This window comes from Oryctolagus cuniculus, chromosome 15, assembly GCF_051225735.1.
Source record: "Oryctolagus cuniculus isolate XC-2025 breed Fujian yellow rabbit chromosome 15, ASM5122573v1, whole genome shotgun sequence".
NCBI lineage: Eukaryota > Metazoa > Chordata > Mammalia > Lagomorpha > Leporidae > Oryctolagus > Oryctolagus cuniculus.
In genome coordinates this window covers 81048836-81066331 of record NC_142881.1, presented here as the reverse complement: position 1 = coordinate 81066331, position 17496 = coordinate 81048836, and the positions used below count along the sequence as shown (strand labels likewise).

The 17496-nt window shown below is 40.8% G+C and overlaps 1 long non-coding RNA gene across 9 annotated transcripts in view; it reads right to left on the bottom strand.

The window, feature by feature from the left end:
* The window catches only part of LOC149122106 (uncharacterized), a 159225-nt gene that overhangs the window by 129391 nt on the left and 12338 nt on the right, over positions 1-17496 (bottom strand). For 5 of the 9 annotated variants that reach the window (XR_016221090.1, XR_016221088.1, XR_016221089.1 and 2 more), the window contains exons 2-3: positions 13355-13456; positions 12700-12827 (exon numbers count right to left, since the gene is read on the bottom strand). This is a non-coding gene — a long non-coding RNA (uncharacterized LOC149122106). Of the gene's footprint in view, positions 1-12699; positions 12854-13354; positions 13464-14598; positions 14724-17496 lie in introns of all 9 variants that reach the window. The other 4 variants (XR_016221092.1, XR_016221093.1, XR_016221091.1 and 1 more) reach the window with 4 other exon arrangements.

Sequence of the window (17496 nt, the reverse complement as noted above, 5' to 3'; positions counted from 1 at the left end):
GTATGCAACAATTTAGAAAATAAATGAAATCTCATATAAATGACACTGTAAGTAAAGCAAGCATACTTACAGTTTAGTAAGGTTAAATTTTCTTGCTACAGGATTCAAATTCAACTTTACTTGTGAGTATTTAAACTTATATAACTTCACATGGTATTAAATACAATATTTATTATAATAGCAAGTGGACACACTGTTTTGAAAAAGGTATTTAGACCCCAAACCTGTGCTTTTTCTTCAAAGCTAAAATACAAACAAAAAGTGACAACTTAAAAATGGTATTTGCTAACTAGAATTACACAGTTCAAGCATATTCACTTTTTGGTACCCACAAATTAAAAATAGAAACAAGCATGAACTTTAACTCCAAGTTCCCTTATCAAATTTCCAGGGCAGATTAAAAGTCATGTCCTCTATTTGCTTCTTCCTTCGCACCTTCAATACAATAGAGAGGATTAAAGCTGAAGGTTAGTTCATTGCAAAAATCTAACAAATGTGATAAACCTCTGATGAGACTGATCAAAAAGTCACAAACTAAATTCAGGAATAAAGTAAGGAATATCATAGTAGATAACATACACCTAAAAATATATGGTTAATAAATACATTTATGGCAAATTTAAAAATTTAGATGCAATGGACAAATTTCTAGATAATTAAATTCCAGTTCAAAAAGAAAGGAAGGTGTTTGGCATAGCTGTTAAAATGCTCACCTCCCACATCAGAGTGCCCGATGTAGCACCAGCTCTGGCTCCGGATTTCAGCCTACTGCCAATGTAGACCCAGGGGGCAAGTGATGGCTCAAGTGACATGATCCCTGAGACCCACATGGGAGACCTGGATGGGTTCCTGGGTCCTAGCTGGCCTTGTCCAGCTCTGTTTGTTGTGAGCATTTGGGAAGAGAACAAGCAAATAGGAGCTCTCTGTCTCACTGGGCCTGTCAAATTTTTAAAAAATTTAAAACATTTTTCAAAAAATAGGAATTATGCGGCCAGCACTGTGGCACAGTGGGTCAAACTGCTGCCTGTGGTGCCGGCATCACATATGGGCTCCAGTCCGAGGCCCGGCTGCCCTGCCTCTGATCCAGCTCCCTACTAATGCTCCTGGGAAAGTCTTTGAGCCTGTGTACCCACATCAGAGACCCGGATGAAGCCCTGGCTCCTGCCTGGCCCAGACCATGTTGTGGCTATTTGGGGAGTGAACCAGCAGACAGACGACCCCCCCCCTCTCTTCCTCTCTGCAATTGCCTTTCAAATAAAATAGATAAATCTTAAAAAAAAAAAAAAAAAAAAAAAAAAACAGAAAATAGGAATAGTCCAATGATCATTGCAGAAATCTAATCAACCATAGAAAACTTTCCCACAAAGAAAATTCAGCCCTAAAGGACTTAAAAGTCCTACCAAACATTCAAGAAAGGGACACAAAACTACTATAAGACAAGAAAAGAATTATTCACCAAGTTATTTTATGAATTTTAAGAAATACATTATAGACAAAATTTTAAAAGTTTTGTCCTGGAGATCAGGAGGTAAAAAAAGATGTTAGTTCTCCCTACTTTTTTTCAACAATGTATGGAAGGCCCAAATGGTGAAAAAAGACAAAGACATCAAAAATGAAGAAAAGACAAAACAAAAATGTCATAATTCAGATTATAATGGTAGATATTCCCAAACAATTAAGATTTAAATTAAAATTAGTAAGTCTAGTAAAGCTACTGGAAGCAAGACCAAAGGCTTCTTGCATTCCTAGGATGCCAGTAAGAGGAAAAAATGACTAGAAAATTCAGATGAAAATACACAGAGCTAAGAATATATGAGGGTATCTCAAAAAGTACATGGAAATGGAACTAAAATAAAAATTCATGTTGGTGCCCAAAATTTTTGAAATTCATGCATGTAAGGGCTCTTCAAAAAGTAACAGCAGTACATATTATGAAGAAATACATACATGGATTACACTTTTTTGAACTAACATAAAGCTTTATCTTTTAATTCCATTTTTCCAAAGTACCCTCATATAAGGCCTACTTAAAGAACAAGAAAGGATGACCTGGGTAGTAAAAGAGTATCTTTATGATCTCTGGATAGGAAAGTTCCTTAAGTACAACATAAAAGCACAAAAACTCCCTTCAACTTTAATAACTTCAACTACGTTAAAATGAAGAAAACTATATCCAAACATCATAAAGAAAAAACACAGTGCTAGAGTTGGAAATGATATTTTTGTTTTATACAACTGAAATGGTCTAGTCTCCATAAATGGAACTTCTAAAACCTAGTAAGACAGACTACTCAGTTAAAAACAAAACAGCACACTAAAGTTTGAAATCAGATGCTCAGAAAAGATATTCAAATTGCAATAACTACAGGAAAAGGTTCTCAACTCCATTCATAGTGAAGGAAATGCAAATCAAAACCCTCTGATTAGTAGAAATTAAGTCTGACAAAAGTTAGAGTGAATGGGACTCCAGAACCATGGAACTCTAATGCTATATACCTTTACCATGGTTATTTCACTGTGAGTATTTACCCGTTCTTTCTAATAAGGCAAAAAGATTTCTAGTTATGGAAAAAATCCCACCCATAAGTCACACTTTTTGTTTTAGCTCTTATGTTCCTAACACTTCTAGTAAAATCATAAATGATAAAAAGCATTTTATAAAACAGTGTGTTTTACTATTTGGATAGCCATCACATTGTTTTATCAAATCAGTATTTGTCTATCCATAATTTTCACTAAATCATAGTTCTAGTCCTTAAAGTCAGGGTGCCCCACTTTGAGAATCATTTGGGGAACTTTTTTATAGCAAACATTTTTAGTTCAGTACTTTTAAGTATACTGTGTTACCCTCCTATTGGGCATGCATACTTTTTTATACTTCCAACACTCAAATGCATTGCAAGGTTCCCTGCTCAGCAGTTTATTTAGGTTGCTTTCTCTTTTTCTTGGTCGTGAAATGTCAAGTTGTTTAGAATTCAGAATTAGACTCACACTTGTCTGTATAGAAAGTTCTGAAATTTGTTTTCTAAAATACAAGTTTCATTCAGTAGCTCACATTCTCTTTCCTTATTTCAGGTATCAGCAAAACTTTTCCATTAGGGTCAGATAGTGATTAGTATAAAAAGTCATAACTATTTAACAATGCTGTTGAGCACAAAAAGCCATAGATGATTAATGGCAGTAAGGAACTGTAGTGTTTAAAAAAAATTTACAAACACAGGTGGCTAGCAGACTGTGGTTTACCTCCTTTGCTTTATATTTTTAACAATAAGCAGATGCTTACTCCCAGATGTGTCACCTTGTATCACTAATCCATTTAACCAGAACTTGACAAAGATCTAAGTTTCTCGTATGTAAAAGAGGACACTCAAGGTCAATGCTCAAACCTAAGAAATAATTATAAAGAAATAATATGCATAAAATGCATACATCACGATCATTACTTAAGTATTATTTATAATAAAGAACTGGAAACAATTTTACAGGAATTTTCATTTTTAAAAAGTAAACTAGTGATAATTCTGCAAATAAACTCGATTCAGAAAAGGCAGATGGGGTATTTTCCTAAGTGTAAGAAGGTAACTGAAACAATGCCTAGGACTTTGTATCATGGGGAAAACATCTCAAAGAAGTAATAATGGAAATAGCAAGATCTAATAGTCCATGGGACTTTTTGCATTTGAAATTCTATTAAGTTTGTTGAAGAAAATTACTATGAAGGAAAATTGCAGCTAATCTTAGAAGTCCAGCAGATAGCTGTTAGGTTGTCATCCATTTCTAGTACATCAACACTGATCTTCAACAGTAATTATGGCTATTAAAATGCTCTTATGTAGGGGTCAGTGCTGTGGTATAGCAGGTTACATCATGGCCTGCAGTGCCAACATCCCATGTGAGCACTGTTTTCAGTCCCAGCTGCTCCACTTCTGATCCAGCTCCCTGCGATGCACCCGGGAAAGCTGCAGAAGATGGCCAGGGGGCCCTGGGCCTGTGCACCTATGTGGGAGATCTGGAGGAGACTCCTGGCTCCCGGCTTCAGCCTGGCACAGCCCTGAACGCTGCAGCCATTGGGGAGTGAACCAGCAGATGCAGGAACTCTGTCTTTTCTTCTCTCTCTTTGCAAACTATCTTTCAAACAAATAATAATTTTAAATATGCTCTTATGTAATGTTTCATTTGATTTATAAGAATTTCATAAGTAATGATTTCTCCAATAAAATACTCAGCCATTTCCAAGACTGTTTCAAATAACTCCAAACTTGAAAAGAGATGAAGAATTAAGCCATTCTCACTTTAAAAAATTCTCAAGAATGTATAAAAATATTCACCCTGCAGAGGCCGGTGCTGTGGTGTAGCAGGTAAAGCCACTGCCTGCTATATGGGTGCTGGTTTGAGTCCCAGCTGCTCCACTTCCGATCCAGCTCTCTGCTATGGCTTGGGAAAGCAGCGGAAGATGGCCCAAGTCTCTGGGCCATTGCACCCGCCTGGGAGACCTGGAAGAAGCTCCTGGCTTCAGCCACCTGGCCATCTGGGGAGTGAACCAGCGGACAGAAGACCCTCCCCCCCGCCCACCGCCTGTCTGCAACTGTACCTTTCAAATACATACATAAATAAATCTTTTAAAAAATACTCTCTCCTACAGTATGAAATTTCCACCTTTAATAAGAGCTATCTTTTTTTTTTAACAAAGGAATATGTGCTCAACATCTAAAACTCATCTTCCCTGATTAATTCATTAATTAAATGGCATCAGTGAGGAGAGTCTTACCCCAAGAAAACTTTCACACGAAGTTCTTTTTGGTCCTTGAGATTGTCTTCAATGTTGTAATTTCCACATCAAACCAAAAACGTCTTTTTCCTGGATTTTCTACATTATAATTAACCATTACCACATCACCAATATTTAGTTCATTCCATTTTAAAATGGTTCTAGCTCATGGTAGAAGATCCTTTACATTCATTTCTAGAGTACCACTTTCCGGATATTCATCATACTGGATATGATAAATAATGTCTTCATCAGCAGCAACAGAGTAGACATACAGGGTACACTGTCCAATTTGTTTATGTTCTCTTTGGAATTATGATTTCTATTTCCATTAGTCCTTGTATAAGAACTGCCATTCTTCAGTGGAATTTTGCCAGGTGAATGTCCATCAGAAGCTCTAGTAACACTGTATACGTGCTTCAAACCAAGCACCAAGGCCGACATCTCTGGCACCCACCAATTCATTTACCTTATATAGTCCAATGCCAGGATCAATAAGATAGACATGAGTTGATGTGGATGGTTGACTGGAAGATCCCACTCTTGAAGTTTTCTTGACTTTAGGTGGATTATTAGAACATGGGTTGACCTGTATATCAGTCTGTTTAGATGTGCTAGGAAGATCAGAGTCTGGGCAAACTAGTAGCTGAATAATATTCAGTCCAGCATCATAGTCAAATAAAGTATATCCAAACCCGCTCACGCAGCTCCTCGATCGTAGCTTCACGAGAAACGTCCTTGATGGTGCGTGTCTGGGAGCTGTCCACGGTTCGAACCTGGATCCACATCTTGGCACGGGAGAGAGGGGTGGGGGCGGCCCCCTTTGTCACCCCCTCTGCTCGGGACGCTGCGCCCCGCCTGGCCCAAGGGCGCGCAAGGGAGAGCAAGAGCGACTACAGCCGGGCCTGACAGGCAGCTACGACTCCCAGACGGAGCACCCGCCCTGCAGAGCCGAGGAGGGAAAACCCGCACCAGCGCGAGGAGCTACTGCAGCCTCCGCCTTACAAATAGGAAGAAGCCACTGGCAGAATGTTGATATCATGTTGTTCCTTGCTGGAATATTTGGTGGTTATACATTCAGTTTGCTGAGGAACATCTATGCTGTTTTTGTTTTTCTGAGATTTAATTATTTAATTGAAAGAGTCAGAGAGGGAGAAACAGAGAGAGAAAAAGATCTTCCATCCACTGGTCCACTCCCCAGGTATCTGCGACAGCCAGGGCAGAGCCAGGCCAATGCAATGAGCTTCTGGGTCCCCCACACGGGTGACAGGCCCAAGTACTCAGGCCATGTTCTGCTACCATTACCAGGACTAGATCAGCAGTGGGACAGCTGGGACACGAACCAGCACCCGTATAGGATGCTGGCATCTCAGGCAGTGGCTCTACCTGCTATATCACAATGCCAACCCCACATCTCTACTGTTTTCCACAGGAAATTTTATAGCTGTAAATGTTTATACTAAAGCATAAAGATATCATATCAATAAAACTAAACTTTCACCTTAAAAAACTAAACAGAGAATTAAATCTAAAGCAAACAGGAGGAAAAATAAAGATTAAAACTGACATAAACAGAATAGAAAAAATTCAGATATCCAAGGAAACCAAAAGTTGATTACTTAAAAAAAATCAGTGAAGCATATAAACATAATTAGAAAAAGAAAACAGAAAAAAATCTTAAATTAGTAAAGATCAGAAATGAAAGGGACATTACCACCCTTACAAAAATTCAAAATATTACAGAACACTATGGAAATATCACATGCTAATAAGTTAGACAACTTAGATAAAGTGTATAAATTCATAGAAATACACAACTACTAAAAACTTACTCAAATAGAAATATAAAATCTTAATATACCTATAACAAAAAAACTATATTAATAATTAAATTTAAAAGTCCCATGAAGAAAAGTCCAGGACTAGATGTCTTTGTTGGTAGATGCCCCCAAACATTTATAGGATAATTAATTCACTAACCCCTGCAAAATGTAGATGAAGGGAAAATATTCCATCTTATTCCAGGATACCAGTATTTCACTGATGCCAAAATAAAATATATCACAAATAAAACTACAAATAAATATCACCCATAAATATAGATGTAAAAGGGGCTGGCACTTTGGCATAGTGGGTAGAACCACTGCCTATGGTGTCAGCATCTCATGTGGGTGAGAGTTCAAGTCCCAGCTGCTCCTCTTCTAACCCAGCTCTCATCTATGGTCTGGGAAGGCAGTGGAAGATGGCCCAGGTGCTTGTGCTCCTGCACCCACGTGGGAGGCTTAGAAGAAGCCCCTGACTCCTGGCTTTGCATTGCTCAGCTCCAAATGTTGTGGCCATTTGGGGAGTGAACCAGAGGGTGGAAGACCATTCCCTCTGTCTCTCCCTCTCTGTCTATAACCCTACCTCTTAAATAAATTAAGTCTTAAACAATATAGAGAGAATGTAAAATTCCTCAACAAAACACTACCAAACAGAATACAGAAGCATAATAAAAGGATTATGTGTGTGAGCAACAGATTTATCCCAGGAATGAAAGGGTAGTTAGCATGAAAAAAATCTATTAATGCAGTAAATCATGTTAATAGAATAAGAAACAAATCCACAGATCAACTTTATAGAAAGAAAAAAGTATTTGAGAACACTTAATGCCCTTTGTGATAAAAAAAAATTCAACAAACTAGGAATGGAAGATAAACTCAATTTTGACAATGGATAAATATGAAAAACCCACAGCTACCATGATATCTAAGTAGTAAAAACTGAAAGCTTTCCTTCCATGACCAGGAAAAATACAAGTATTTTTGCTCTCGCCACTTCTATTCAACATTATATTGTAGGCTTTAGACAGGGTAATTGAAAACGCAATATAAAGGGAAAAAAGACAACTTCTTTGGAAAAGAAGTAAAATTATCTGTATTCTCACACAGCATGATCTTAAGTAGAGAAAAATCCTAGGCAATCCATAAGAAACTAATAAACATGTTCAACAAGGCTGCAAGATAAAAGAGCAATACACCAAAATGAACTGTATTTCTACTGTTAGCAATGAACAAATAATGAAGAAAACAATTCCATTTATAATTGCTATCAAAATATAAGAATAACATTTTCAAAAGGATTTCAACATAGAAACCTAAAATCTGCAAAACATAATTGTAAAAAATTAAATACCTACAAAAATGGAGAAACACATTGTGTTCCTGAGTTGGAAAATGTAATATTGTTAATATAATACTCCCCAAAGTTTTAGAAAGATAAACATTTTAAGTCCTACAAAAATTCAAGCTGCCTCTTCTTCAGAAGTTGATGTAGATACTGTAAAATTCATATGGAAATATAAGGGGCCCAGTATAGAAAAACAATATTGAAAATGAAGGATAATCAGTTCTCTCCTATGGCCTGGGAAAACAACAGAATATGGCCCAAAGCCTTGGGCCCCTGCACCCACATGGGAAGACCCAGAGGAAGAAGCTCCTGGATCATGGCTTTGGATCGGTGCAGCTCTGGCTGTTGCGGCCAATTGTTGAGTGAACCAGAGGATGGAAGCCCTCTCTCTCGGCCTCTTCTCTCTCTGTGTAACTATGACTTTCAAATAAATAAATAAATCTTTTTAAAAAAAGAAAATGAAGAATAATGTTAAAAGACATTTCCTGGGCCGGCACTGCGGCTCACTAGGCTAATCCTCCGCCTAGCGGCGCCGGCACGCAGGGTTCTAGGCCTGGTTGGGGCGCCGGATTCTGTCCCAGTTGCCCCTCTTCCAGGCCAGCCCTCTGCTGTGGCCAGGGAGTGCAGTGGAGGATGGCCCAGGTGCTTGGGCCCTGCACCCCATGGGAGACCAGGAAAAGCACCTGGCTCCTGGCTCCTGCCATCGGATCAGCGTGGTGCGCCGGCCGCAGCGCGCCGGCCGCCATCGGATCAGCGCGGTGCACTGGCCGCAGTGCGCCGGCCGCGGTGGCCATTGGAGGGTGAACCAACGGCAAAGGAAGACCTTTCTCTCTGTCTCTCTCTCTCACTGTCCACTCTGCCTGTCAAAAAAAAAAAAAAAAAAAAACACATTTCCTGGGGCCGGCGCCGTGGATTACTTGGTTAATCCTCTGCCTGCAGGGCCTGCATCCCATGTGAGTGCTGGGTTCTAGTTCCGGTTGCTCCTCTTCCAGTCCAGCTCTGCTGTGGCCTGGGACGGCAGTGGAGGATGGCCCAAGTGCTTGGGCCCCTGTACCCACATGGGAGACCAGGAAGAAGCTCCTGGCTCCTGTCTTCAGATTGGCACAGCACTGGCCATAGCGGCCATTTGGGGAGTGAACCAATGGAAGGAAGACCTTTCTCTCTGTCTCTCTCTCCCTCACTGTCTATAACTCTACATGTCAAATAAGAAAAATTATTTAAAAAGAATTTTAAAAAGACACATTTCCTAACATCAAAACACTGTGGTACTACCATAACGACAGATATATATATATATATATTATATTTATTTTTATATATTATATATTATTTTAATTATATATATTTCATATATATATATGAAATGGAACTTAGAGTCCACAATAAATGCATACATTTATGGTCAATTGATTGTCATCAACTCTAAATGGGCTCAAGAAACTCAACAACAACAAAATAATCTAGTTGAACAGACTGGATGACTCTACAGACATTTTTCAAAAGAGGAAATTCAAATGGCAAACAGACACATGAAAAAACGCTCAGGATCACTAGCCATCAGGGAAACGCAAATCAAAACCACAATTAGTTTTTACTTCACCCCAGTTAGAATGGCTTTCATACAGAATCAACAAGCAATAAATGCTCGTGTGGATGTGTGGGAAAAGGTACCTTAATCCACTCTTGGCAAGAATATAAACTGGTGCAGCCACTATGGAAGACAGGATGGAGATAGACCTCAAAAATCTGAATATAGGCCTACCATATGATCCAGCCATCTCACTTCTGGGAATTTACCCAAAGGAAATGAAATCAGCATTTGAGTTATCTGTACTCCCATGTTTACTGCAGCTCAGTTCACAATAGCTAAGGTATGGAATCAACCCAGATGTCCATCAACTGATGGCTGGATAAAGAAATTGTGGTATAGATATAGTCATAGATGTAATATGCAATACTACTCAATTGTAAAAAAAGAATGAAATCCTGTCTTTAACAAAATGAATGCAACTGGAAACAATTATATTTAGTGAAACAAGCCAGTCCCAAATTGACAAACATCAGGTTTTCCATGATCCGTGGTAACACAGTAGCAAAAATGTAATGTCTAGCAGTGAAATTGACATTTTGAGATTCAATGACTATTTATAGCCCTTTTCTCTACCATTGAGTAATAGTGTTTTCTATTTGTGGAACTCTTTACTTAGTGTAGGGTGTAGGGTTAATCTTATGAGTGTAAACTAAACTGAAAGTAGATCATTGTAGAAATCAAGGGAGGGCTGGGGCTGGCACTGTAGCATAGTAGGCTAAGCCTCCACCTGTGGTGCTGGCATCCCATGTGAGCACAAGTGCTAGTCCTAAGGGAAGAGCCTGCTATCCTCTGCAATTCCAGAATCATCCTCACATTCTACTGCCTTCAGGAATCCCCCAAGAGACTTAACCCAGTTCCCATTTATTTTGGGCAGTATTCTGAAATCCTTTCCTCATACAACAGTGATACACACACACACACACACAGAGAGAGAGAGAGAGAGAGAGAGAGAGAGAGAGAGAGAATTACAAAGTCAAAGTGATTTAGTACCTCTCAGTAAATTCTATCAGAGTCTAGTAGCAGGTGTCTGAGTAGAACATGTGGCTTTGCATCCAGTTTTAAGTTCCACTGTGCCTCAGCCACATCCCACAAAAAGTATATAAAAGTTCACAAAAATGGCTCATAAAAGTTTGCCTGACTCAGCACTGTGGCATAGAATGTTAGGCCTTTGCATGCTGTGCCAGCACCCCATATGGGTGCTGGTTTGAATCCCAGCTGCTCCACTTCTGTTCCAGCTCCCTGATAATACACTTGCGAAAGCAGCAGAAGATGGCCCAAGTCCTTGGGCCCCTGCACCCAGGTGGGAGACCTGGAAGAAGCTCCTGGCTCCTGCCTGGTCCAGCCCTGATCATTGCAGCCATTTAGGGAGTGAATCAGTGGATGGAAGGTCTTTCCCTCTCCCCTCTCCCTTCCTTTGCCTCCTTCTCTGTTTCTGCCTTTCAAATAAACAAATTTTTTTTAAATAAATTTCCTATGCAGATAAATAGCAAGTAAGGCAAACGTCCAACTTAAGAATGTAATTATACAATTAAAATTTTATTTCTGTGGCCTAATTACCCACTGTCCTATATGACATTATCATATGATATTATTCTCCTTTTCCATATTGCTGGCAAAGGAAATATCAAGTTAAAATATACCCACTATCACAGGGACACAAAACGCAGCCCTCACTTTCCACTGTTGTCAGCCACAGCCCGTCACTGGACACCCCTCCCCACATGGGGTCTCTCCCTGCTGCATTTATCAGACTTTCTTCTTCCAAGGGAAAACAGCCTCAGGAGGCCAGGTCCCAACACGTGTCTCTCGACCTTAGTGCAAAGACATTTCTAGAATATGTTCTACTACGTAGTTCAGTTTCCCCCAGAGGAGTTCCAAAGAGCCACAGTTAGGAGCAACTCCACGAACTTTTCTCCCTTTGGTCAGGTGGCACTGTCACACCACATCTCGTGTGACTTACTGCGCACCAAAGCTGAAGAATCCACTGCAGGTTGGAAAACTTTCAACCCCGTCACAAAATGCAGTGAGGACACAATTTTCCTCAATTTAAGAAAGACGTAAACTAATGTTAATTAACCATAACTGCTAAAAAATTTCTTTATAATTATTCAAACATGGTTCCAGTCACCTCAATTTAAATTTCTGAACAAGCTTAATTTGGTCATTGTATTTCACATAGTAAAAGGAATTGGACATCATGCCCAGTGAAATAAGCCAAGCACAAAAGGACAGATACTGTATGATCTCACTCATGAGAGGGTGCACTTCAAAGAGCTCACAGAAAAACAGAATTAAAAGGTAAGTCTATTTTTAGACAAAATAATTTTGAAATCCATGTATGTTTTTTCATAACAAGCTTTTCCCATGATCTTTTTATAGTATCCTCATATGTGAAATCTTAAAATGCTGATCTCATAGAAACAGAGCAGGAAGGTGGTTCTCAGAGGTGGGAGGGGAGGGGTATGAGGCAAAAGGCGATACTGATGGCAGCGTTCAAAGTTTCAGTGAGACTGTGGAATCAGCTAGAGTGAGCATCTGCCCTGCACGATGACCACAGTTCATAATACACTGTGAGATTAAATGTTTCTGAAACAGTGGATTATCATTCTCACCATAAAAAAAGAGAATATATCAGTGAAATGATGGATGTATGCATTAGCTTGATTTTTAAAAAATTCTATTGTTCATCATATATATATATATGCAACTATTTGTGAATTAAAAAGTCTATTTAAAATGCACTTTAAAAGCACTTCAAAAAAAAAGAAAAGGGAGGCAGTTGACCAGAGGTTTCATTGCCCTGTTCTCCCAACTGCCACACTACCCACCCATTCCCGGTCCCTCCAGGACAGAGCCACCATCCCAAGCTGTCTGTCACGTATGCTCAGGGGCCACCTCCTCTCCAGCTGACAGGACAGCCTGTACCATCACTGGAACTCATACTCAACCGTCAGTAAATTCTCCTAGCGTGTGGTCTTGAGCTGAACTTCCTTTCCCTTTTCTTGAGAGGACACCAGCTTGTCACTGTGCACAGCAAACATCCTGCAGCCCTCCCCGTGGTGGCCTTGTCCACCATGCCTGCAGCTGGGCTCAGGAGCCTCATTTTCCCCAGTGAAGTGCCCCTCCCTCCCTCATAAATCCCGGTGCTTCTGAAGTCTAAGTTCAAACTTACCCCTTGTTGCCTTCATTGTTGCGATCACCTGCTGACCACATGGTCACTCTTCCTCACTCACTGAATACAGTAGAGTCCAGGTCACTGTCTTCCTTTTCAGCAACACTCACAAGGGCACTTCAAAAAGTCTGTGGAAGATGATACCAGAAGATGTCTATTTTGGAGGAAAAAAATGCAATCTGTACCTGGTGTTTTTTCACAATACACATTTTCTACAAAGTTTTTGAAGATACCTCATTTTTCCAATTTTAAAAATTTTGGCACCAAGATAAATTTATCTTTTAATTCCATTTTCCGCAAACTTTTTGAAGTATCCTCATACATCACCATTCTTGGAAAATACATTGCTAATTCAACTCAACAACTTCTCTTCTTCATTTCATTAATCTTTCCTCCTGTTCCATTCCATTCCCCTGCCTTCCAGACCACCAGTAACTACTCTACCTCTGAGCAGTCTCTATTACATATACTTCCCTTTATCCATCCCCCACCTTCCAACTTTCAGCAAACTGAGCCTAGCACTTCAATCTCTGCCATTCTCTGATCTTACAGAGACCTGGAATTCTTGATTTGGCCTCTTTGCGTTTTCCATCATTGCCCCCATATCCTCATTTCTCTCTTAACCCACTCACAGTCCATGGCACAACACATTTACCTAGATCTCTTGGAGACATGCTTGATCTTCTAGCACCTTTTCTTACTCCATCATACTTGCTGGCAGAAGAGACTACTGACACCCCATATCTTCTGCCTGTACCTGCACACTCAAGCAGATAGACCAGAAGAAATTAATCATCTTGCACCAAATGGATTGCCAGTTTTTGAGTAAATTTTATTGTAATACAACTGCATTCATTCACTTCTACATTATCTATGCCTACTTCTATGCAATAATGGCAGAGTTGAATATTGAGACAGAAGCTGGCCGGTGCCGCGGCTCACTAGGCTAATCCTCCACCTTGCGGCGCTGGCACACCAGGTTCTAGTCCCGGTCAGGGCACCGGATTCTGTCCCGGTTGCCCCTCTTCCAGTCCAGCTCTCTGCTGTGGCCAGGGAGTGCAGTGGAGGATGGCCCAAGTGCTTGGGCCCTGCACCCCATGGGAGACCAGACTAAGCACCTGGCTCCTGCCATTGGATCAGCGCCGTGCGCCGGCCATAGCGCGCTGGTCGCGGTGGCCATTGGAGGGTGAACCAATGGCAAAGGAAGAGCTTTCTCTCTGTCTCTCTCTCTCTCACTGTCCACTCTGCCTGTCAAAATAAAAAAAAAAAAAGAGAGAGAGAGACAGAAGCTATGGCCCACAAGAACAAGAATAGCTTATCTGTCACTTTAAAGATACATTTGCCTAACACTGGGAGCTAAATCATTCCATAAGAAAATCCATAATCATGCTAACTGGTCTTAATTTTGTTTTATGTCCTCAAAACTCACATCAACATCCAACTTTCACAGTCATGACTACTACTGTCCCTAGTGAAACAGATTCCTTCTCACTCTTGACAACCTCACTTCCAAAAAGAGAAAGAATATATATAAATAAAATTAAAATAATTAAAAATAAAATAATTTCATCTTACAACATCTAATACACTGCGTTGGCTATGTGCCTTTGTCATCTTCTTTCTCCCTCCCTCCCTCCGTCTCTCCTTTCTGCCTCCTCCCCTGGAAAGTCATGTATTAATATTTCCTGTTTAGAAATAAAAGGGAAACTTAATTTGATCATGCATTCCCCTCCAGCTCTGCTCTATTTCTTTTGTTTACTTTCCTATAAAATTTCCACACCCACTGTTACCTATTTTCTATATCCCATTCTGTCCCCATCACTCCACTGAGAAGGCTTTTATCAAGGTCACCTAAGCCCGGACAGAGTTTGTGCTCAGTTCCCACTCTGCAAGCCTTACCAGCAGCACTGGAGGGGGCTGATCAGGAAGTCCTTCTTGAAGGACTTGCTTCTCCTCGTTCCCGGAACTCCACATCTGCCTGGATTTCCTCCAATCATCACAACCTTTCTGCAGTTGCTAGATCTCTAAAGTCAGCAAAACACAGAGCTTGTGTTTAGCCTTCCCATTTTTTCATTCCTCTCCCCTCTCCCCCTAGGTGATCCTATCCATTCTAATAATTTAAATGCCATCTTTAGGCTGCTAAGTCCCGAATCTGTAACTCAAGGCTTGATTTCCACCTTGAATTAGACATCCAGCAGTCAAATCAACACTTTCACTTAAGACATCTATTTACCACTCTGAACTTGGCCTAATCAAGCATTAACTTCACTTCTCCATTTTCAGAAAATGGTCTGACAATTCACTCAGCTCCTTGGGTCAAAAAGCTAACAGTTTTCCATGTTTACTTCCAGTTCACACCCAAACCACACGTGAATCTCACTGGTTCAGCTTTCACAACACAGCAGACATTGAATCACTGTTCACCATCTCCACTGCTACATCCTAAACTAAGCCACTGGGTCAGCCTGCTGCCTCCATCTTGTTCTTCTACAGTCCATTCTTCACACTGCTAGAGTGATATTCCTAAACACTAAACCACATCTCACTACCTGCATGTGGAAACCCTCCAGTAACTCCTCACTGCTCTTACAGTAAACCAAACTCATTACTATATATAAGTATATATATAGAGAAAGTGTGTGTGTATGATATATATATCATATCATAGCCCAGTTGCTATGTCTTTGCACTTTTTTTTTGACAGGCAGAGTTAGAGAGAGACAGAGAGCAAGGTCTTCCTTCCGTTGGTTCACCCCCCAAATGGCCACCATGGCCGGCACACTGCACCAATCCAAACCCAGGAGCCAGGTGCTTCCTCCTGGTCTCCCATGCGGGTGCAGGGCTCAAGCACTTGGGCCATCTTCCACTGCCTTCCTGGGCCACAGCAGAGAGCTGGACTGGAAGAGGCGCAACCAGGACAGAACCGGCACCCCAACCAGAACTAGAACCCAGGATGACGGTGCCACAGGCAGAGGATTAGCCTAGTGAGCTGCAGCGCCAGCGTCCTTGCATTCTTGTCTCGTTCTGATGGTCTTCTGATGGCTATTTCCTTTTCAAATGCTACCCTTCCGAAAGACCCTCCTGATGACCACTTAGATCAATTTCTATTATTTTACTGTTTGTTTCCCTCATAGCACTTATCAATTCTCCAAATCATCTGCACATAAATGCTTTCATTTATTTTGATAAATATTTCTCACCAAAATAAGCTCATGACTTGCAAGCAAAAACTTGGTCATTCTTCCACCACCAGTACCTGAAACACTTTTAATATAAAACCCTTGTCTGATTGACTGACATTTTAACTAAATAAAACAAAGTCTGGAAATTAGTACCTACTCCTAAGGCAGTTACAATTTAGAACACTATTTTATATTCAAATGATGCTTGGATTTTGGAATGTTGGGCCATTGACAGAAATATTGCATCCTTAGAGAAGCACAGAACCCTACTCTCTCAGGTAGTTATGATCCAGAAAGAAAATCACAACTTAAAAAGTGAGATTTACCCCCCCAAACACACACACGTTCATCCCAACCAGGTGCCAGCCTTCCCAATTCAGATACATTCAGCAGCCATGAAAGCTCACAAAGTGCACTGCACCATGGCATCTGTTGAAAAGGTACTAGTCCCTAAATCAGGCTGGATGACCACTCATCCACTGAATGCTTATCATCCCCATGGCAGTGGGTTCTCTAGAAAGATTCCTTCCTATATCACCTTTATCTCCTACATCTTAAAGGAAAAACAGAAGTGACATTATAGAGATGACAGCTAAAGGTCTGACATATGGCCTAGCAGTTAAGCCACTTAGGACATTCACATCCCATATCTGAGTACCGGGGTTCAAGTCCCAGGTCCACTACTGATTCCAGATTCCTGCTAATGTGGACCTGGTAGGCAGAAGGTGATGGTTTAAGTATTTGGGTCCCTGAACCCACCTGGGAAACCCAGCATGAGTTCCTAGCTCCTGGCTTCAGCCTGGCCCAGCTCTAACTGTTGCTGGCATTTGGGGAGTCATTCAGCATTTGGGAGCTCTTGTGTGTGTGTACACACACATGTGCACACACACCCATTTCTCAAAGTTAAAAATATTTTTCTAAAAAATCAAATACCAGTTAGCAATTTTAAAAGGTCTTAGCCTCACCCTGTCTCCACTGGAGCCACAGCTCCCCATGACACAGGGGAAGCAATTGTTACCTGATGCCTCTTCTGCCCATCAGGGTCAAAAGCATGGGTGAACCCTTGGACAGCTCTACATAAAACACTCTTCTTGTCTTGTGGGCTCCAGGGCCTGAATCTGTCCTGGAGACTAGAAAATGTCAAAAAGCCTCTCTCTTTGTTGAGTTGGTCTCCAGGGCTTAGTTTACAGTGCCTCAGCCTTTTTGCACTGCAGTTCATTTGTGTAACCACTTACCTTCTGAAAGGTACAGGTACACACACACATACACACACACAATGTTCTGAACAAATTCTTCAGGCCTTCCTCTGCTGTCTCTCCAACTAGAAGAGACCTCCACTTCCCTAGTCCACCAGAAGACAAATTGCACCCATTGCACTAAAGCTGTAACTGGGATAAAATAAGCCAATAATGGAGCTACCTCTATCAGAAAAAGTTTCAATATTCTCAGAACAAAACACTCTCTGTGAACTTCCTCAGCACCCATCCATCACTTGTGGATGGAATTAAAAAACCATTGGGAGAGTGAGACACAAATCCTTAAATGAAAGCCCAGAACACATTTTGCCCCCTTTCTCTTCTTTGCAGCTCCTGTTGGCCTCGGTGACTTTCCCAAA